We start from the raw sequence: 22,373 nt of genomic DNA, 5'->3' as shown, positions 1-22,373 counted from the left end.
TATATAAATAGAGTCCCTACCCCTCAGATCAATGCTTGGCTCTCCTTCTGCACTTAGGGACATCATCACGTCTTGGGGCTTTTAAAGTGTCTCTACACGGATGACCCCTGAAGTGATATCTCCTTCCAGTAGTTCTCCTTTGAACTCAAGTTTCCTTAGTCCAACATAGACTATGTTTACTGCCTACATCCCACCACTGGAATGGAAACTCTGTCCAAGGAAGATTTTTATCTGTTTTATTCACCACACCTAGAGAGGTGCCTGGCACATTATGGACATTTAACAAGTGTTTTTGAATGAAAGGATAAATAAATATAAATAAATGGGAAATTGGAGCATTATGGTTGAAGGCTAGGAGGGAGCATTTTTGGAGGCATAAAGAGCCAAAATCAAACCAAAGCATCTTGAACAAGAAATTATAAAATCTTGCCTTTTGTGTACTATACTATCGTCATAGAATCAATTAGGCAATACCTTCTTTCACTATTCTCTAGAAGATTTTGTAAAAGACCAAAATGAGATGTTTCTTGAATGCGTGGTGGAATTCACAGGTAAAACAATCTGAGCCTGATGCTTTCTTTCTGGGAATATTTTACACTAACAGATTCCACTTCTTTAGGGTTACAAAGACAATTTGGTTTTCTATTTCTTCTCAAATTATTTTTGGCAAGTTATTTTTTAGGAATGTGTGCATTTTATTAAAGCATTCAATTTACTGACATAAATGTGTCAATAGAGTTATTTTTTTTTCTATCTCTACTGTACCTATAGTTGAATGTCTGATGTTTACATCAAATAGTTTGTTTTTGGCTTCTTTTTTTTTCTTGTAATTTATATCACAAATACTTTTTCAGCTGGCTTGATTGATCCTTTCTATTACATTTGAGGTTTTTATTTGTTCCCTGCTTTTGTCTTCTTCATCTCCTTTCCTCTGATTTAAATTGATTTATATACCATTATTCTTTTTCTAACATCTTTTTATTTTAATTGAGGTAAAATTTATGTAACATATCATTCATCAAATTAACCAAGTGTACAATTAAGCGGCATTTAGTACATTCAAAACGTGGTCAACTATAAAATCTATCTAGTTCCAAAACCCAAAAGGAAACTTAATAGGAAACCTCATAACTATTGAACAGTCACTTCCCCACGCCCCCCATCCAGCCCTAGCAACCATGAATCTGTCTATGAATTTGCCTATTATGAATATCTCATATAAATGGAATCATAGAATATGTGGCTTTTTGTTTCTGGCTTCTTTCACTTTGCATAAGATGTTTAAAGTTCATCCATATTGTAGCATGTATCAATACTTCATTTTTTTATGGCTGAAAAATAATACTCCATTATTACATATTATGTTTTATTTATCAGCTCATCCACTGATGGACATTTGGGTTGTTTCCAGCTTTTGGCTATTGGGAATGATGCTGCTATTAACAATCAGACATAAATATTTGTTTGAAACCTGGTTTCTATTCTTTTAACTATATACCTAGGAGTAAAATTGCTGGGATATATGATAATTCTATGTTTAACTTTTTAAGTAAATACAAAATTGTTTTCTACAATGACTGCATCTTTTTATATTCTCACCAGCAATGTACAAGAGTTCTAACATCTCTACATCCTTGTCAACACTTGTTATTTTCCTTTTTTAAATTATAATTATCCTAGTGGCTGTGAAATGGTATCTCTGTGGTTTTGGTTTGCATTTTCCTAATAACTAATGATGGTGAGCATCTTTTCATTTGCTTGTTAGCCATTTGTATATCATCTTCAGAGAAATGTCACTTAAGTTCTTTGTTCCATTTTTTAGTTGCATTGTTTGTCTTTGTGTTGAGTATTAAGAGTTCTTTATTATTCTGGATAGTATATTCTAATCATATTTACAATTTGAAAATATTTTCTCTTGCTCCACAGTCTATCTTTAATTATAGTGTCCTTTGCTACACACAGTTTTTAGTTTCAATAAAGTCCAGTTTACCAATTTTTGTCCTTTGTTGGTTACCCTTTGAATTATATATGTTTCCTCCTAGCCTTCAACCGTAATGGTCCAGTTTCCCATTTATTTATTTTTATGCTTTGGTATTATATTTAAGAATCTCTTGCCAAATCCAAGATTATGAAGATTTACTATGTCTTCTAAGAGTTTTAGAGTTTTAGCTCTTATATTTAAATGCTTGATATATTTCTAGTAAATTTTTGCCTATGGTATGAGCTGGAAGTTTAACTCCATTCTTTTGCATATAGATATCCAGTTGTTTTGGCACTATTCATTGAAGAGCAAATTTTTTGCTTATTGAATGATCTTGGCATTTTTTTCAAATGAGCTATAGATGTTTAGGTTTATTTTAGGACCCTCAATTCTATTTCGTTGCTCCACGTGTCTATTCTCATGCCAGTAGCACGCTATTTTGATTATTGTAGCTTTATAATAAGTTTTGAAATCAGGAAGTATGAGTCTTTCAACTTTGTTTTTCTCTTTCAAGATTATTTTGGCATTTGGAGTCCCTTGTACTTTTACATAAATTTTAGAATTAACTTTTTTGTTTCTGCAAAAAAAAAAAGCGATTGGAATTTTTGGCAAGTTTGGCATTTAATCTGTAAATCACTTTAGAGAGTATCGTCTGTGTATTAGTCTGTTCTCACACTGCTATTAAAAAATAACTCAGAGTGGGTAATTTATAAAGAAAAGAAGTCTAATTGGATCATGGTTCCACAGGCTGTACAGAAAGCATCATGGCCTCTAGAAAGGCTTCAGGAAACTTTCAATCATGGCAGAAGGTGAAGGGGAAGCAGGCATATCTTACATGACCAGAGCAGGAGGAAGAGAGAAAGAGATGTGGGAGGCACCACACATTTTAAACATCCAGATCTCATGAGAACTCTATCAGGAGAACAGCATCAAATGGGGAAATCCATCTCCATGGTTCAATCACCTCCCACCAGGCCCCATCTCCAACACCGGGGATTATAATTTGACATGAGATTTGGGTGGGAATACAAATACAAACCAGATCAATCTGCTTAATACTATTAAACTATTAAAGACATTAACACAGAATGTCTTTCACTTTTATAGGTCATTATTAATTTTACTTAGCAATATGTATTGGTCAGGGTTCTCCAGAGGGACAGAATTAATAGGATATATGTATATACGAAAGGGAGATTATTAAGGAGAATTGACTCACACAATCACAAGGTGAAGTCTCACAATAGGCTGTCTGCAAGCTCAGGCTCAAGGAAGGCAGTAATGGCTCAGTCCTAGTCCCAAAGCCTCAAAAGTAGGGAAGCCAACAGTACTGCCTTCAGTCTGTGGTCAAAGGCCCAAGAGCCCCTGGCAAACCACTGGTGTAAGTCCAAGAGCCCAAAGGCCAAAAAATCTGGAGTCTGATTTTCAAAGGAAGGACACATCCAGCACGGGAGAAAGATAAAAGCCAGAAGACTCAGCAAGCCAGCTTATCCAACTTTCTTCCACCGGCTTTGTTCTAGCCACACTGGCAACTGATTGGATGGGGCCCATCCACATTGAGGATGGGTCTTCCTCTCCCATTCTACTGACTTGTGTTAATCTCCTCTGGCAACACCCTCACAGACACACCCAGAAACAGTACTTTATGAGCTATCTAGGCATCCTTCAATCCAATCAAGTTGACACATAATATTAACCATCACACAATGTTTTACAGTTTTCAGTGTATAAGTCTTACACCTCTGTGGTTACATTTATCTAATTATTTAATTTTTTCATGCTATTGTAAGTAGAGTTATTTTCTTAATTTCGTATTTGGACTGTTAATTGCTAGTATATAGAAATACATCTGGTTTTTATGTGTTGATATTGCATCCTGCAACTTTGTTAAACTTGCTTCTTAGCTTTGACTGACTTTTGTGAATTCTTTAAGATTTTCTACATATAAATATTATCTGTGGATAGATAATTTGCCTCCTTCTTTCCAATCTACGTGCCTTTTATTTATTTTTCTTGCTTAATTGTTTTGATTAGAGCTTCCAGTAAAATGCTAAATAGAAGTGCTGAAAACGGGCATCCTTATCTTTTTCCCGATATCAAGAGAAAGTTTTCAGCCTTTCATCATTAAATGTACATTAGCTGTGGATTTTTTCATAAATGTTCCTTTTTATATTAAGGAAGTTTCCTTCTATTCTTAGCTTGTCGAGCAATTCTTACCATGAGAAGGTATTAGATTTTTGCCAAATACTTTTCTGCATCACTTGAGATAATCATGTTGAGTATTTTCCCCTTCATTCCATTCATGTGGTGTATTATATTAATTGATTTCCATATATTGAACCAACCAACCTTACATTCCTGGGATTAATCCCATTGGTGATAGTATGTAATCCCTTAAATACGCTGCTATGTTTGATTTACTAGGGTTTTTTTTTTTTCAAAAGATTTTTGCATCTATATTGTAAGGGATATTGGTCTATATTGTCTTTTCTTCAAGAAACTTTGTCTGGCTTTGGTATCCAGGTAACGCTGGCATCATAGAATGAGTTAGGAAGTGTTCACTTCTCTTCGATTTTTTGGAAGATTTTGAAAAACTTTGGTGTTAGTTCTTTAAATGCTTGGTAATGTTCACCAGTGAAGTTCTCTGTCTTAGGCTTTTTCTTGTTTGGTGGTGTGATTACCGATTCAATCTCTTCACTTTTACAGATCTGGCCAGATTTTCTATTTGTTCTTGAGTTCATTTTGGCAGTTTGTGTGTTTCTATGAATTTATCCATTTTATGTAAGTAATCTAACTTGTTGATGTACAATTCTTTATAGTTTCCCTTTATAACCTTTTTTATTTCTGTAAGGTCCATAGTGATGTCTTTACTTTCATTTCTGATTTCAGTAACCTGAGTTTATTTATTTATTTATTTTTGCTTGGTCAGTCTAGCTAAATATTTGTTAATTTTGTTGAGTTTTTTCAAAGAACCAACTTGTGTTTTGTTGATTCTATTAGTTTTTTATTCCCTATTTATCTTTGCTCTAATTTTTATTACTTTCTTCTTTCTGCTAGCTTTGGGTTTAGGTTGCTCTTTTTTAGTTAATTAAGGTATAAATTTATTCTATTGTTCAAGGATTTCTCTCCTTTTTAATGTTGGCATTTACAGCTATAAATCTTTCTCCACATATCATCTTCACTGTAACACATTTTTAAATGTGCCTTGGGGTTGTGTTGTTGTTTTTACTCTTCTTCAGGTATTTTAAAACTTACCTGTGATTTCTTATTTAATACACTGATTGCTTAAGAATGTATTGATTTCCACATATTTGTGAAGTTTCCTGTTTATCTTCTGTCTTTAACTTCTAGCTTCATTCCATTATGATTGGAGAAGACACTACGTACAACTTTTAAGTATTTAAATTTATTGAAACTTGTTTTATGACCTAACATATGGTCTATTCTAAATAATGTTTCATGTATACTTGATGAAAATGTGTATTCTGTTATTGAGTAGACTGCTATACAGATGTCTGTTAGTCTAGTTGGTCTATACTGTTGCTCAAGTCTCCCATTTCCTTATTGATCTTTTGTATGGGTTTTACATCCATTTTTGAAAGTAGATATTGAAGTCTCCAACTATCATTGTAGAAGTGTCTATTTATCTCTTCAAGTCTGTCAATCTGCTTCATATGTTTGGGGCTTTTGTTGGTGCATATGTGTATATAATTGTTATATCTTCTTAATGAATTTGCCTTTTTATTATTTCATAATATCCTACCTAGTGTCTTATAATAATATTTGTGTTAAAGTCTATTTTATCTGATATTAGTACCAGCTCTTTTTTGGTTACTGTTCTCATAGGATTTTTTTCTTGTTTTTTTTTTTCTTTTTTTGAGATGGAGTCTTGCTTTTGTCACCCAGGCTGGAGTGCAGTGGCCTGATCTTAGCTCACTGCAACCTCACCTACTAGGTTCAAGCGATTCTCCTGCCTCAGCCACCCAAGTAGCTGGGATTACAGATGCCCACCACCAGCTAATTTTTGTATTCATAGGACTTTTTTCATCCTCTTAGTTTTATCCTATTTATGCTCTTGAATATAAAATGAGTCTCTTTTAAGCACCATATAGTTAGATGATAATTTTTATGTATTCTGCCAATCTTTGCCTTTTAACTTAGGAATTTAATCCATTTACATTTAAAGTAATTGCTGGTAAAGAAAGACTTATTTCTGCCACTTTGTTATTTGTTTTCTATCTGTTTATAATTTTTTGTTTCTCAATTCTTCTATTACTGTCTCCTTTTGTAAATGATTTTTTTTGACTGGCATGGTGGCTCACACCTGTAATCCCAGCACTTTTGGAAGCCAAGGTGGGTGGATCACCTGAGCTCAGGAGTTCAAGACCAGGCTGGCCAACATGGTGAAACCCTGTGTCTACTAAAAATACAAAAATTAGCCAGGTTTAGTGGCGGGCACCTGTAATCCTAGCTACCCTAGAGGCTGAGGCAGGAGAATCACTTGAACCTGAGAGGCGGAGGTTGCAGTGAGCCAAGATTGCATCATTGCACTCCAGCCTGGGCAACAAGAGCAAAACTTCATCTCAAAAAAAAAAAATAATAATAATAATAATAATAATAATTTTGTCTAGTGTACAGTTTTGATTCCTTTATTTCTTTTTCTGCATGTTTCGTAGGTTTTATTTTTCCTTAATAGTTACCCTGTGGGTTATAATTAACATCTTGATATTATAACAATCAAATTTAAATTAATATCAACTTAGTTTTGATAGTTTAAAAAACTCTGCTTCTTTATAGCTCTGTCTCCTTTTATATTATTGTCACAAATTACATCTGTATATATTGTATGCCCATTAACATATGTTTTATAAATGTGTTTTTTAACTAATACAGGGGAAAATAGAGGCATTACAAACCCAAAATAAAATAACACTGGCTTTTATATTTACCTGTGAAGCTAACTTTCCTGTGTTCTTTATTTCTTCTTATAACTTTGAGTTACTGTCTAGTGATCTTTCATTCCAGGCTGAGTACTCTCTGTAGCATTTCTTTTAGGGCATATCTACTAGTGAGGCATTCCTTCAGTTTTCCTTCCTAAGAATATCTTTATTAAATTCTTTCATTTTCAAAAGACAATATTACTGGATGTAGAATTCATTCTTTTAATTTGTTATTTCCATAGGTTATTGGGGAATAGTTGGTGTTTGGTTACATGAGTAAGTTCTTCAGTGGTGATTTGTGAGATTTTGGTACACCCATCACCCAAGCAGTATACACTGCACCCTGTTTGTACAGCTTTATCCCTCAGTGCCTTCCCACCCTTTCCCCCTGAGTCCTCAAAGTTCATTGTGTCATTCTTATGCCTTTGCATCCTCATAGCTTAGCTCCAACTTATGAGTAAGGACATACAATGTTTGGTTTTCCATTCCTGAGTCTTAGAATAACAGTCTCCAATCTTATCCAGGTTGCTGCAAATGCCATTAATTCATTCATTTTTATGGCTAAGTAGTATTCCATTGTATATGTATGTATATATGTGTGTGTATATGTATATACATATACATACATATATATATATATATCCCTCTCTCAAAAACAGTTTCTTTATCCACTTGGTGATTGATGGGCATTTAGATTGTTTCCATATTTTTGGAATTGTGAATTTTGCTGCTATAAACATGCGTGTGCAAGTATGTTTTCCATTTAATGACTTCTTTTACTCTGGATAGATACACAGTGTGGGATTGCTAGGTCAAATGGTAGTTCTACTTTTAGTTCTTTAAGGAATCTCACACTGTTTTCCATAGTGGTTGTACTAGTTTACAATCCCATCAGCAGTGTAGAAGTGTTCCCTGTTCACTGTATCCATGCTAACCCTTTTTTTTTTTTAATTTTTTTATTATGGCCATTCTTGCAGGAGTAAAGTGGTATTGCATTGTGGTTTTGATTTGCATTTCCCTGATCATTAGTGATGTTGAGCATTTTTTCATATTTTTGCTGGCCTTTTGTATATCTTCTTTTGAGAATTGTCTATTCATGACCTCAGCCCACTTTTTGATGAGATTTTTTTTATTGCTAATTTGTTTGAGTTCTGGATATTAGTCTTTTGTCAGATATATGGGTTGTGAAGATTTTCTCCACTCTGTGGGTTGTCTGTTTACTCTGTTGACTGCTCCTTTTGCCATGCAAAAGCTTTTTAGTATAATTAAGTCCTAACTATTTATCTTTGTTTTTATTGCATTTGCTTTTGGGTTATTGGTCATAAAATCCTTGCCTAAGCCAATGTCTAGATCCAATGTTATCTTCTAGAATTTTTATAGTTTCAGGTCTTAGATTTAAGCCCTTGACCCATCTTGGGTTAATTTTTGTATAAGGTGGGAGATGAACCAGTTTTATTCTCCTACATGTGGCTTCCTAGTTAATCCAGCACCATTTGTTGAAAAGTTTCCCCATTTTATGTTTTTGTTTGCTTTGTTGAAGATCAGTTAGCTGTAAGTATTTGGGTTTATTTCTGAGCTCTCTATTCTGTTCCATTGGTCTATGTGCCTATTTTTATACCAGTACCATGCTGTTTTGGTGACTATGGCTTTATCATATAGTTTGAAATCAGGTAATGTTATGCCTCCAGCTTTGCTCTTTTTGCTTATTCTTGCTTTGACTATGTGGGCTCTTTTTTGGATCCATATGAATTTTATCATTGTTTTTTCTAGTTCTGTGAAGAATTATGGTGGTATTTTGATGAGAATTGCATTGAATTTGTAGATTTCTTTTGGCAGTATGGTCATTTTCACAATATTGATTCTACCCATCCATGAGCATAGGATGTGTTTCTATTTGTTTGTGTCATCTATAATTTCTTTCAGCAGTGTTTTGTAGTTTTCCTCATAGAGGTCTTTCACCTCCTTGGTTAGGTATATTCCTGAGTATTTTATTTTTTTGCAGCTATTATAAAAGGGGTTGAGTTCTTGATCTGATTCTCAACTTGGTCACTGTTGGTGTATAGAAGAGTTTCTGATTTGTGTACAATAATTTCATATCTGGAAACTGCTGAATTATTTTATCAGTTTTAGGAGCTTTTTGGAGGAGTTTTAGGGTTTTCTAGGTAAACAATTGTATCATCAGCAAACAGCAACAGTTTGACCTCTTTAACAATTTGGATGCCCTTTATTTCTTTCTCTTCTCTGATTGCTCTGGCTAGGACTTCAAGTACTATGTTGAAGAGAAGTGGTGAGAATGGGCATCTTTGTGTTGTTCCAGTTCTCAGAGTGGATGCTTTCAACTTTTCTCCATTCAATATTATTTTGGCTGTATGTTTGTCAAAGATGGCTTTTATTACATTGAGGTAAGTCCCTTATATGCTGATTTTGCTAAGTGTTTTAATCATAAAGGGATGCTGGATTTTGTTGAATGTTTTTTCTGAATCTATTGAGATGATCATATGATTTTTGTTTTAAATTCTATTTACATGGTGTATGACATTTATTGACTTGCATATGTTAAACCATCCCTGGTATGAAACCCACAAGATCATGGTAGACTATCTTTTTGATATATTGCTGGATTCAGTTAGCTAGTATTTTGTTAAGGATTTTATCATCTATGTTCATCAAGGATATCGGTCTGTAGTTTTCCTCTTTGGTTATGTCCTTTCCTGGTTTTGGTATTAGGGTGATGCTGGCCTCATAGAATGAATTAGGGAGGGAGTCTTCTTTCTCTGTCTTGTGGAGTAGTGTCAAAAGGGTTGGTACCAATTCTTCTTTGAATGTCTGTTAGAATTCTGCTGTGAATCCGTCTTGTCCTGGACTTTTTCTTTCTTGATAATTTTTAAATTATAATTTCAGTCATGCTGCTTGTTATTGGTCTATTCAGGGTATCTAATTCTTCCTTATTTAGGCTATGAGGGTTGTATTTTTCCAGGAATTTATCCATCTCTTCTGGTTTTCTAGTTTATATGTGTAAAGGTGTTTATAGTAGCCTGGAATGATCTTTTGTATTTCAGTGGTGTCAGTTGTAATATCTCCCGTTTCATTTCTTAGTGAGGTTATTTGGATTTTCTCTCTTCTTTTCTTGGTTAACCTTGCTAATGATCTATCAATTTTATTTACCTTTTCAAAGAACCAGCATTTTGTTTCATTTATCTTTTGTATTTATTTTTTGGCTCAATTTCACTTAGTTCTGCTCTGATCTTGGTTATTTCCTTTCTGAGTTTCATTTGTTCTTGTTTCTCTAGTTCCTTGAGGTGTGACCTTAGATTGACTGTTTGTTTACTTTCACACTTTTTGATGTAGGCATTTATGGCTATGAACTTTCCTTGTACTATCCCAGAGGTTTTGATAGGTTGTGTCATTATTATCATTCAGTTTGAAGAATATTTTAATTTCCATCTTGATTTCACTTTTGACCCAATGCTCATTCAGGAACAGGTTATTTAATTTCCATGTATTTGCGTGGTTTTGAAGGTTCCTTTTGAAATTGATTTCCAGTTTTATTCCACTGTGATCTAAGAGAGTGCTTGATATAATTTCAATTTTCTTAAATTTATTGAGGCTTATTGTGTGGCCTATCATATATCTTGGAGAAAGTTCCACAAGCTGATGAATAGAATGTCTATTCTGCAGTTGTTAGGTAGAATGTTTTGTAAATATCTGTTGAGTCCATTTGTTCCAGGGTATAGTTTAAATCCATTCTTTCTTTGTTGATTTTCTGTCTTGATGACCTGTCTAGTGCTGTCAGTGGAATACTGAAGTCCTCTACTACTATTGTGTTGCTGTTTATCTCATTTCTTAGGTCTAGTAGTAATTGTTTTATATATTTGGGAGCTCCAGTGTTATGTGCATATATATTTAGGATTGTGATATTTTCCTGTTGGACAAGATCTTTTATCATTATATAATGTCCCTCTTTGTCTGTTTGAACTGCTGTTGCTTTAAAGTTTGTTTTGCCTGGTATAAGAATAGCTAATCCTGCTCATTTTTGGTGTCCATTTGCACGGAATGTCTTTTTCCATCCATTTATCTTAAGTTTATGTGAGTCCTTATGTGTTAAGTGAGTCTCTTGAAGACAGAGCAGATGGTTGGTGAATTCTTATCCATTCTGCAATTCTGTATCTTTTAAGTGGAGCATTTAGGCCATTTATATTCAATGTTAGTACTGAGATGTGAGGTACCATTCCATTCATTGTGCTATTTGCTGCCTGTACACCTTGGTTTTATGTTTCTTTATTAATTTTATTTTTGTTTTATAGGTCCTATGAAATTTATGCTTTAAAGAGGTTCTGTTTTGATGTGTTTCCAGGATTTGTTTCAAGATTTAGAGCTCTTGTTAGCAGTTCATATAGTGCTGGCTTGGTAGTGGCGAATTCTCAGCATTTGTTTGCCTGAGAAGACTGTATCTTTCCTTCATTTATGAAGCTTAGTTTTGCTGGAGACAAAATTCTTGGCTGATAATTGTTTTATTTAAGGAGGCTGAAGATAGGGCCCCAATCCCTTCTAGCTTGTAGGGTTTCTGTGGAGAAATCTGCTGAGTTTAATATAATAGGTTTTCCTTTATAGGTTACCTGGTGCTTTTGCCTCATAGCTCTTAAGATTCTTTTCTTCATCTCAACTTTAGATAACCTGATGACAATGTTCCTAGGCAATGATATTTCTCAATGAATTTCCCAGGTGTTCTTTGAGCTTCTTGTATTTGGATGTCTAGGTCTCTTGCAAGGCCGGGGAAGTTTTCCTTAATTATTCCCCCAAATATGTTTTCCAAACTTTTAGATTTGTCTTCTTCCTCAGGAAAGCCAATTATTCTTAGGTTTGGTCATTTAACATAATCCCAGATTTCTTTGAGGCTTTGTTCATATTTTCTTATTCCTTTTTTATTTGTCTTTGTTGGATTGGGTTAATTTGAAAACCATGTCTTTGAGTTCTGAAGTTCTTTCTTCTGCTTGTTCAACTCTATTGTTGAGACTTTCCAGAGCATTTTGCATTTCTATAAGTGCATCCATTGTTTCCGGAAGTTTTGATTTTTTTTTTTTATTTCCTTAAATTGGGCTTCACCTTTCTCTGGTGCCTCCTTGATTAGCTTAATAACTGACTTTCTGAAGTCTTTTTCAGGTAAATCAGGGATTTCTTCTTGGTTTGGGTCCATTGCTGGTGAGCTAGCGTGATTTTTTGGGATGGTGTTAAAGAACCTCGTTTTGTCATAGTACCAGAGTTGGTTTTCTGGTTCCTTCTTATTTGGGTAGGCTCTGTCAGAGGGAAGGTCCCTAGGCCCTAGCTCAAAGCTGTTGTTGAGATTCTTTTGTCCCACAGGGTATTCCCTTGATGTAGTACTCTCCCTGCTTTTTCTAGGGATGTGGCTTCCTGAGAGCTGAGCTCTAGTGATTGTTATCTCTCTTTTGGATCTAGCCACTCAGCAGGTCTACCAGGCTCCAGGCTAGTACTGCCAGAGTCTGCCCAGAGTCCTGTGATGTGAACCATCTGTGGGTCTCTCAGCCATGGATACTAGCACCTGCTTTGGTGCAGGTGGCAGGGGGGTGAAATGGACTCTGTGAAGTTCCTTATTTTTGGTTGTTTAATGCATTATTTTTGTGCTTGTTGACCTCTGCCAGGAGGTGGTGCTTTTAAGAGAGCATCAGCTGTGGTAGTATGGGGAGGATCAGGTGGTGGGCAGGGCCCTAGAACTCCCAAGAGTATATGCCGTTTGTCTTCAGCTACCAGGGTGGGTAGGAAAGAACCATTAGTTGGGGACAGGGCTAAGTGTGTCTGAGCTCAGACTCTCCTTGGGAGGTCTTACTGCAGCTGCTGTGGGTAATTATGGTGTGGTTCCCAGGTCAATGGAGTTATGTTCCTGGGAGGATTATGGCTGCCTCTGCTGTGTCATGCATGTTGTCAGGGAAGTTGGGGAAAGCTGGCAGTCACAGGCCTCACCCAGCTCCCAAGCAACCCAAAAGGCCGGTCTCACTCCCACCATGCCCCGGAAACAGCACCGAGTTTGTTTCCAGGCAGTGGGTGAGCAGGGCTGAGAACCTGTCCCAGGCTACCTGCCTCCCAGCTGTGAAAGCAAGTATGGCTTTAGTACTTCCCCACCTGTGGAGTCTACATACCAGATACACAGCCTCCCCCAAGTTCTGTCCAGGAGACTTCTAGTTTGGTAGCAATTGTTACAAAGTTCAGATGGAGGTTTCCTTCTCCTTGTAGCCTTTTCCCAGTGCTTCTGGCAGCATTCCCCGAGAACCCCTGTGAGGCAAGGCAGAAATGGCTTGTTAGGGGACCCACAGAGCCCACAGGGGTTTCCTGCTGCTTCCTCTACCCCTGTATTTCACTTGGCTCTCTAAATTGACTTAGCTCCAGGTATGGTCAGAATATTCTCCTGTCATCTAGACCTTTAGGTTACCTAGTGATGGTGTGTATTTGGGGGTGGACAATCTCCCTTTCCCACTTTCACAGTTTGGGCACTCACAGGATTTGGGGTGTCTCCTAGGTCTTGCAGGAACAATCTGCTTCCTGCAGAGGGTCTGTGGGTTCTCTCGGCTTTCCTGATTTATTCCTGCAGTCATTCTGGAGCAAGAGTTCATGAAGCAAGACTCCACATACTGCTCTGTCCATCTAAGAGACAGCTGCAATCTAGTCCTGCCTCCTGTCCACCGTGATCCTCTGTAAATCCTGGATATGGAATTCTTGATTGACAGGATTATTTTTCTTTCAGCACCTTAAATATGTTATCCCATTGCCTTATGGCCTCCATAATTCCTGAAGAGAAACCTACTGTCAATCTTATGGAGGTGCTCTTGTACATGACAAGTCATTGCTTTTTTGTTACTTTTAAGATTGTCTCTTAGTCTTTCGTCTTTCAGAAATTTAGTAATATGGTGTCTTGGTATGGATATCTGTAAGTTTCTCCTTCTTGGAGTTCATCAGGCTTTTTGCATGTGTAGATTTGTGTCATTTGGGAAAGTTTTGGCCATTATTTCTTTAAATATTCTTTCTGTGCCTTTCTCTCTCTGCCTTCCTCTGAGATACCCAGAGGTGAAAGCTCAGGGTCTTCTCATGTCTTTTTCAAGAGTTTATTCAGTCCTGAGTATGCAATTTGATCTCTTTGATTTACTTGTACATATTGGTGCCTTTGAAAATTGTTATTTCCCCATACATCTTCTTTCCTAACCTCATTCTTCCTAGGATTCTTGATCTATTGTTTGTCCTGACTGTTATCACTTGCTCCAAGCTGCTGTGGACAATTCCTTTGGCTTTAAATATTTTTAGCAAATGTGGTTCAGAAAGCTCTATGACCCTGGGAATATTCCAAGCTAGGTAAAACAAAGGCACACTTTGAACTGATCCTTCAGGGAGCTGCCAGACAGGTCAAAACACACAACCAAAACTCTTCAAGAGTAAAGTCTATACTGTCCCCTGTGACATTAGCAAACTAGAACAGTATCTTCATGGCCACCATTACTCTGGGGAGGAGGGGTGGCAAGCAGGCAATTTTAAATTCTCTAACACCCTCTTACCACAATGCAGCAGCTTCTTTCTTCATTAAGCTTCCCCTGGTTGTTGTTAGTTTTTCACTGTGTTTCCTAGTTCTGTGAAAGTTGATTCTACCAGTTTTTGCCAGCATTTGTTGCTGGATGTATGGAACCTTAGAGTTCCCTACTCTGCCATTTTTGGCAAAATCAATTGCACCTTTTTTTAACTTGTCAAATTAGTTGCTTAGATAGTTTATTTTCACTTTCTTCTTCTCTAATATAAGCAGTTAGGAACCATAAGTTTTTCTCAAGGATTTTTTAGTTTCATTGTCTCACAAATTATAATGTGTTATTCTCTCAATCTCTCTCCTTTTTTTTCTTTTAGGTTTGGGGGTGCACATGAATGTTTGTTCCATAGGTAAACTCATGTCACAAGGGTTTGTTGTACAGATTATTTCATCACCTAGATATTAAGCCCAGTAACCAACAGTTATCTTTTCTGCTCCTCTCCCTCCTCCCACCCCCCACTTTCAAGTAGATCACAGTGTCTGTTGTTTCCTTCTTTGTGTTCATAAGTTCTCATCATTTAGCTCACACTTGTAAGTGGGAACATGTGGTATTTGGTTTTCTGTTCCTGCATTAGTTTGCTAAGCATAATATCCTCCAGCTTCATCCATGTTCCCAAAAAAGACATGATCTCATTCTTTTTATGATTACATAGAATCCCATGATGTATATGTACTAGATTTCCTTTATCCAATCTGTCATTGATGGGCATTTAGGTTGATTCTATGTCTTTGCTATTGTGAATAGTACTGCAATGAACATTTGTATGCATGTGTCTTTATGGTAGAATGATTTATATTTCTCTGGGTATATATCCAGTAATGGAAATGCTGGGTCAAATGGTAGCCCTGCTTTCATCTCTTTGAATGGCCATACTGCATTCCACAATGGTTTACACTCCCACCAAGAGTGTATAATTCTTCCCTTTTCTCTGCAACCTCACCAGCATCTGTTATTTTTTGACTTTTTAGTAATAGCCATTCTGATGGATGTGAGATGGTATTTCACTGTGATTTTGATTTGTATTTCTCTAATAATCAGTGATATTGAGCTTTATTTCATGTGCTTGTTGACTGCATGTGTCTTCTTTTGAAAAGTGTCTGTTCATGTCTTTTGCCCACTTTTTAATGGGGTTGTTTTTCTCTTGTAAATTTGTTTAAGTTTCTTATAAGTGCTAGATATTAAAACTTTGTCAAATGAGAGTTTGAAATATTTTCTCCTATTCTGCAGGGTGTCTTTTTACTCTGTTGATAGTTTCTTTTGCTGTGCAGAAACTGTTAAGTTTAACTAGATCCCACTTGTCAATTGTTGATTTTGTTGTGATTCCTTTTGGTGTCTTTGTCGTGAAATCTTTGCCCCTTCCTGTATCCAGGATGGTATTACTTATGTTATCTTCCAGGGTTTTTACAGTTTTGGGTTTTACATTTAAATCTTTAATCCATCTTGAGTTTATTTTTGTATTTGGTGTAAGGAAGGGGTCCAGCTTCAATCTTCTGCCTATGGCTTGCCAGTTATCTCAGCACTATTTATTGAATCAGGAGTCTTTTCCCCATAACTTGTTTTCTTTCTCTCTCTGTTTTTTTTTTTTTTTTTTTTTTTTTTTTGGTAGATGGAGTCTCACTCTGTCACCCAGGCTGGACTGCAGTGGCATGATCTCGGCTCACTGCAAACTCCACCTCCTGGGTTCAAGCAATTCTCTGTCTCAGTCTCCTGAGTAGCTGGGATTACAGGCACCCACCGCCATGCCTGGCTAATTTTTGTATTTTTAGTACAGACAGGTTTTAACCATCTTGGCCAGGCTGGTCTTGAACTCCTAACCTCATATCAGCTTTGTTGAAGATTAGATTATGTGTTATTTTCATTACTATCTCATTATGATCAACAAATCTATAATTTTTATTATGATTTCTTTTTGGGCAACTTTTAGTTAGAAGTGTGCTTTTTAATTTTCAAAAGTACCAGGCTTGTCTAGTTATATTTTTGTTATCATTTTCTAGCTTACTTTCCTGTATGTTTTAGTTTTTTTGAATAAGATGAAATGACATATGGTCTAATACATAATAATCTGATACTCTTCTATGTACCCTTGAATACATGTGTTCAGCTGATTTGAGAAGTATTAGTTTATATGTTTACATTAGGTCAAGTTTGTTTGCTGTGTAGTTAAAATCTGCTCTATCCTTGCTGATTATTATGATGTATTCCATCTTTAAATAAATAAGAGAACTTGCTAAAATCTGAAGTTCTGGCGGTGGATTTATCTTTTTCTCCCATAGTTCTATTATTTTCTTACTTTATTTATTCTAATGGGCTTAGAATTGCTACATCTTCCTGGTGAATTTAACTAGTAATCAATATACAGTAGCTCTATCTCTAGTAATGCTTTTAGCATTAAAAAGATTTTTGTCTCATATTGATATCACTACAGAATTTTTCTTAATTAATATTTGTCTGGTATACCATTTTATTGTTGTTTTAAAATTTTATGTTTTTATGTTTTAGGTGCTTCCTTTTTCTTCTTTTTTGAGAGCAAGTCTACATGTGCCTAACCTTGTATCTGGTAGCAGTGGGCCTCAGGATAAACCGGGCAGGAAGAGCAGAGGAAATGGGAAGGACCCCAATTTTGCTGGGTGACTTTCTGGCACGTAGCAGGGATTCAATAGATGTCCATTGAACTGTCAAAATGAATGCAGATGGCTGGACTTCCTTCTAGTGTTACCCTTGGACCCAGATGAAGTCTCCCCATTCCTTCTTCCTGTTTGAAACACTAGTTGTCCCATTGGGAATCCCTCATCCCCAAGGCCTTCTGCTTATGATGAATAATCAATCAGATTTGTGATTCAAAACAACATCCGTCATCTCTGTAAAACCAGTTCCCCATTCTAAAGCTGTGACATTGTTTGACAAGGGTATGTATTATTTAAAACCAGGACTTTGTCATGTTTTCAGTATCTGAGTACAGTTGGCCCTTTGTATCCATGGGTTCTGCATTTATGAATTCAACCAATTGTGAATTGAAAATATTCAGAAAAAAATGCATCTATACTGAACATGTTCAGACGTTCTCCTTGTCATAATTTTCTAAACAATATAGTATAACAACAACTTACATAGCACTTACATTGTATTAGGAATTAAAAGTAATCTAAAGATAATTTAAGTTAGGTTAATATATGCAAATACAGCATCATTTTATTTCAGGGATTTTTGTATCCTTGGAAGGATATCCATGGAAACCAATAACCCCATATATACAAAGGGACAACTATATTGGCATCCTTTACTGATTATAGAAAATTCCTAGTCACTACGATAGTGCCTCTTTCACATTCTCTTTATTGTCTTCTTCTGGAACTCCAGTGGGATTTTTGTTGTACTTTCTCATCCTATTCATTATGCCTCTTCACTTCTCCTTGATCTATCTCTTTGTCTCTTTCTATTGCTTTTTGAGTAATTTATTTGGTCCAATCCTCAAGTTTACTATTTCTCTTTTTATTGGTTCCAACCTTCTAATCAACATATTCATTGAGATTCTAACTTTATTACAATTATTTTTTCATTTCTAAAAGTTCTATTTTGTTCTTATTTAAATTTATCTAGTCAATTAGAGAATTCCTCTTTCATCAAACTTGCAATTTTCTGCCTAATTTCTTTTAATATATTATCTATCAATTTATTTATTTAGAGATAGGGTTTTGCTCTGTCACCGGGGCTGAAGTGCAGTGGCATGATCATAGCTCACTGCAGACTTGAACCCCTAGGCTCAAGCCATCCTCCCATCTCAGCCTCCCAAGTAGCTGGAACTATAGGTGTGCACCACCAAGCCCAGCTAATTTTTTTTTTTTCTGGAGATAGGGTCTCACTGTGTTGCCCAGGCTGGTCTTAAACTCCTGGTCACAAACAGTCCTCCTGCCTTGGTCTCCCAAATTGCTGGGATTACAGGTGTGAGCCACCATCTCCGGCCTATTTTTAAATATTATATAATACTGTTTATCTGATATTCCCAATATATGCAATCTTTGCACATCTGATTTCTATGTGTACACAGGTGTTCGTGTTTATACAGTTGAGTTTTCCAAAAGCCATAGTACACTCATCAGAAAACGAAAGTGAAAAGACAAATACAATCTCAGTATTATTATAAAAATAGTTTTTGCCTAATGGATTCAGAGTCTTAGTGACCCTCAGAGGTCCTCAGACTACACACTCAGAACCACTTCACTAAAGCATCCATCGATATAATCAGTTATTTCTTTCCTATGCCTCCAAAATGTTTCTACCTCGATACCAACCTTGGAAAAATTGAGAAAATGAAAGCTCAAATTGTTTTCCATGGAGCTTAATTTTCTCTGGAATTCTGATCAAAAAAGATTGCAAGCAATAAAAGAATCAAATGTAGCTGTATTCAGTAGTCCTCCCTTATCCACAGTTTCACTTTCCATGGTTTCAGTTAATAGTGTAGTAGAGTAAGATATTTTGAGAGAGAATGACCCCATATTCACATAACTTTTATTACAACATATATTTATCATTATCATATGGTATCAGTATATTATTGTTGTTCATTTTTTATGTGCCTGATTTATAAATTAAATTTTATCATAGTTATGTATGTATGTATAAGAGAAAACATGGTATATACAGAGTTCAGTACTATCTGCAGTTGGGACTCTTCCAACATATCCCTCACAGATAAGGGGGGACCTGCTGTAATATTTTTGCTTCTTAACCAAGTGTTCTCCCTCCACCCATCCCTGTCTTAGCATTTCTATCATTACATAATTCTCTATTTGGAAAACTGTATCATGAGGTTTTCACTGCCACAATGCAGGTTAATTAGGAAATGAGAAAAACAAAGTAGCCTATTTCTTGGTCTTGAGTTTCAAGTGATTTAGAAGGAAAAATGAAAACCAGGCTACCTGGATCCAAGAATGGGAAAGAGTGAGGAGTATGCAGGGAGGAGGAGACAAGAGCTTAAACATGGCCGGGCATTTCTGGCCGGGTGCGGTGACTCTTGCCTGTAATCCCAGCACTTTGGGAGGCCGAGGCAGGTGGATCACGAGGTCAAGAGATCGAGATCATTCTGGCCAACATGGTGAAACCCTGTGTCTATTAAAAATACAAAAATTAGCTGGGCATGGTGGCACGCACCTGTAGTCCTAGCTACTCAGGAGGCTGAGGCAGGGGAGTCACTTGAACCTGGGAGGTGGAGGTTGCAGTGAGCCAAGACTGCACCACTGCACTCCAGCCTGGCGACAGAGCAAGACTCCACCAAAAAAAAAAAAAAAAAAGAGGCATTTCTAAGAGAGAGACCTTAACCCTAGGGCAGACACTGAAGAGGATTTGGGGCATGAAATAGGAGCTACAGGTTGGAGAACATCACGAGCAAGGGCATCTGTAACCCACCCTACCCGCTTTCTCAAGAGACAGTCCAGAGAGCGAGTAAGGCACAGGGGCCCTCTTCTGCATATTGAAAGTGAGAAGAAATGCCTAGGTGAGTGTCTAGGCAGAGAGCTTGAAACAGCCACTTGTGGGTCTCTGCACCTGCAGCCTGGTGCAGGGATCAGAAGAATGTACTTATTCTGTGCAACAAGAGCCATGCCTTTGTGACAAAGCCTGTGGCCCAAGGAAGCCCTGCATTTGGAACAAGGAGTACCACTTTGATCTGCTGACAGCTAAGTGCAAGGTGGAATCAGAGATATCTTAATAGATGCCAATGATAAGAGATGACACCAAGAACCAGGCATCTTAGACACACACACATACACACAAACACACGTGCGCGAGCGCCCGCGCACGCGTGTGACTGGATACTGCATGAGTTTTCTAAAGCTTAAGGATGACTACAAGGACAAAGAGTAAACACTTAATTGACTGCAATTAAGTTCTGATATCCAGCAGAGTAGGAGTTTTTACTAGCAATTAACTTCAGTTCTAGAACATGACAAATCTTATTTTTATTATACAACTACAAACAAACATGTAATGAATGCTCAGATTCCAGGACCCTATACCTGGGGTGATGGGTGGGACGAGTTAAAGATGGGATCTGGACACTGCTGTCTCTCTACCTTCTTTATATGGGACCATATCACAAATGAGGCTCACTGTGGCTCCAGTCATGTTTACTGTGCAGCAAGGCTTTTGGCCAGAGAACGCAATTGACATGCATAGAGCTGGAGCTCTTGCCAGCTCACAGCAAAAGGGCCTCTAATTCAGAGAAAAAGGAGTTGGACCTCTGCCAGTCATGTACCTGTTATGCTTTCATATAGGCATCAGTTAGACCCCGATCTCAGTCTGACAAACCAGAAAATATAAAACCATCAGGATCAAGGCACACTTTTTACTGGGACTGTTAGCCTGGTAATGGAGAGGAATGTTATTGCTCTAAGCATTCGCATAATATCTATTGATCAAACCTCCGTGAAGCTGCTATTCTTCATGCCAGCGTCTGGCGGCAAGGGAGGACTATTTCAGGTCTCACCATCACAGCCACTTCACACTCAGGCCATGCCACAGTCACCAGCACAGCTTGAGATTGGGGCAGGAAGTCCCCAGGGTGACCAGACAGAAAGCAGCCTCAGGAGGGGGCCAGAGCATGAGACTAGGGGTGGTGGCAGCTGGGTTTTATTTACTCTAGGCTGTGTGACCTTGGGCAAGCTGCCAGCCCATTCTGTTCCTCTCTGCATGCCATACCACCTGGAATTCCTACATTACTAAGTCACTCCTGGGCCAAGGTTTGATGTCCTTATTAAAATGCTGTTGAGAGAGTAAGTGGCTTCGGTCACTAGCCCTGGAGAACGAATTCACCAGTTTGATTTGTTTACAACTGAGAACTCCTTCAGTTTGTGTGGGTGAGGTGCTGGGGGAGCAGGTGGAAGAGGCTTTGCTGGAGTGGGGGAAATATCCTGCCTGGGAGTGGGATCAGGGGAAGGGGGCGTATTTGTCAATCACAATAGAATCCTAGACACGTATGTCTGGGAGGCATAGCATAGGCCATTGCATTCATCTTCCCCCAGTACCTGAATCTCTGACCAATGGAACTGAGGATCTTAACAACTTCTAGTGATGGGATAATCACCTCCTTCTAAGGCAAGCTACTTGGAAACTCTAAGATATTACTGAGAAAAGACCCTGAGCCCAGCCTTGAATTAGTCCAAAGTCTAATGCTTCTCCCAGGTGACAGCCCTTGAAAGAGTGTGTGATGGGCACCATGCCCCCCTGAATGGTCTCTTCTCCCAAATAAATAATACCTGGTTCTCCCTCTGCAATGTTCATGCCCAAACAAAGCTGAGCCTCTGTGTGGCCACTCTCAGTTTGATGTTGTACCCCAAACCTTCAACCTCAGTCTTAATGTCTGGGAATGGGGGAATGTGTGGAAAATGGCATGAAGCAGAGTACATAGCAAAATGTCTTAACATTTCTCTTGATTCTCTAGCTCCTTATCTCTTTTCTTAAAAATCTCTTTCTAAATCTTTCAAGGAAAAAGGGAAGGGGGTAGGAAGGGGAAGTGAGGAGAAGTAAAGGAAGATGTTCATTATTGGGAGCCTATAATGTTCCAAACACTTGGGACATTTAATCTTCACAAAGTATACCCATCCTAATTTTATAAGGTTGAAACTAAGACCCAAGATATCTAAGTAAGTTGCCCAAAGTCACAAAGCAATTACTTGGCAAACAATGGATTCAGATAATGACTATATCATAGGCCAGGCCCAATTACACTCAAAATAATTCACATCTTCCTGAGAGGCAAGCCCTGGGGGCCGAAGAGGGGGTTGTTGAATAAGGGCAGAAAGTGCAAGGGAGACAAGTTGCCAATCACAGCTTGGCCCTGATTATAATAACTGATACAATTAAAGTTCAATTTCATAT

At 37.3% G+C, this 22,373-nt stretch overlaps 1 protein-coding gene across 5 annotated transcripts in view; it reads left to right on the top strand.

Moving 5' to 3' along the window:
• Positions 1 to 22,373, top strand: part of NPSR1 (neuropeptide S receptor 1) — a 233,563-nt gene that overhangs the window by 82,340 nt on the left and 128,850 nt on the right. The gene's annotated exons all lie outside the window — the stretch shown is intronic.

Source organism: Pongo pygmaeus, chromosome 6 (assembly GCF_028885625.2).
Source record: "Pongo pygmaeus isolate AG05252 chromosome 6, NHGRI_mPonPyg2-v2.0_pri, whole genome shotgun sequence".
Taxonomy (NCBI): Eukaryota; Metazoa; Chordata; class Mammalia; order Primates; family Hominidae; genus Pongo; species Pongo pygmaeus.
The sequence above is the reverse complement of the archived record's forward strand: the minus strand, read 5'-3'. Positions and strand labels throughout refer to the sequence as shown.